Genomic DNA, 727 nt, shown 5'->3' on the forward strand with positions numbered 1-727 from the left:
ATATACGACAAAGTGGACATACTCACCATTCACTAGCAGGTGAATCCACACGCTAAATATTGGTGGTAAGTAGAAGTTGTCCTCGGTCTTCGTCTGTGTATATCGTTCTCCTGGTTTTCTCCGCACTCCGTGCGGGGTTCCCCATGGGGTCTTCCACGGGTGCGTGGATTCCCCCCGGTGATTGGCTGCAACGTATAGATGACGTAATTCACAACCAATCACCGGGGCAGCGGCACATCACTCGTCCCACTTTTATTTTTTAGAATTCCTCTCCTGGCTTCCCCATCACAGTTGTTTTTATTTTTTTTTGTTGGGGAAAAAGAAAACACCAAGAACCGATAAACTAATGGGATTGTGGTGAATCCCATAATTTCGGAAAAGGATGCCAATAGGGGACGACAAAAGTCCCGAAGCAGGATTGCTAGCGGGGCCGGCTCCCATGGGTAGACCGGCCGCCTGTTCCAACCAACATGCCACACAAAAATAATCTCAGCGGGAAAAGCAGCACCATAGAAATACAACTTAAACGCCCAGGATAAATTTGACTATCCCAATTGGGTCTTGGATTTTAAAAACAAGACAAGTCAACCTGCCCGAAAACATTAGCTGCTCTAGAATAGAACAGTGGCGAATGAGAGGACTAAAGGTCCAACCTACAAGAGGGAGGCGATGGTGAACCTCCAATTTTGGGGTGTGGAGGCAATTTGTCCTCCACGAGCTTTTGGTG

Source organism: Anneissia japonica, unplaced genomic scaffold (genome assembly GCF_011630105.1).
Source record: "Anneissia japonica isolate Jap-2015-1 unplaced genomic scaffold, ASM1163010v1 scaffold287662_len26887_cov146, whole genome shotgun sequence".
In the NCBI taxonomy this organism is placed as follows: domain Eukaryota; kingdom Metazoa; phylum Echinodermata; class Crinoidea; order Comatulida; family Comatulidae; genus Anneissia; species Anneissia japonica.